This window comes from Amphimedon queenslandica, unplaced genomic scaffold, assembly GCF_000090795.2.
Source record: "Amphimedon queenslandica unplaced genomic scaffold, v1.1 AMPQUscaffold_13293, whole genome shotgun sequence".
Lineage (NCBI taxonomy): Eukaryota > Metazoa > Porifera > Demospongiae > Haplosclerida > Niphatidae > Amphimedon > Amphimedon queenslandica.
In genome coordinates this window covers 5132-5531 of record NW_003546471.1, presented here as the reverse complement: position 1 = coordinate 5531, position 400 = coordinate 5132, and positions in this window count along the sequence as shown.

The following is a 400-nucleotide window of genomic DNA, read 5'->3' as shown; positions in this document are numbered from 1 at the left end:
GTGACACAAACCTTACTGTTGTTAAAAGCCTAATTATAAAATACTTGAAACTAGTGAGAAACTGAAAGGGTACAGAGCTATATGGAAACTATTACGTGACAAATATAATTGCATTGTTCCAAGGTACAAAATCATTGTTTATTCATGATAGCTATACCATAATTTTGCAGAGATACTGTTTTGAAGATTTTACAGGAGGTGGATGCTGAGGAAGTGCTAGCTACAGCAAAAAAAATTTTTTAAGAGCAGACAATAATGGAAGCAAGGTTATGTTATTTTAATTGACATAAATCTATCAGTTTTAAAGGGACCTAACTATACTTGGCATATTGACGGATATGATAAACTCTCCCCTTATGGTATCACAATTCATGGATGGATGTATAGATGGGTATACAAC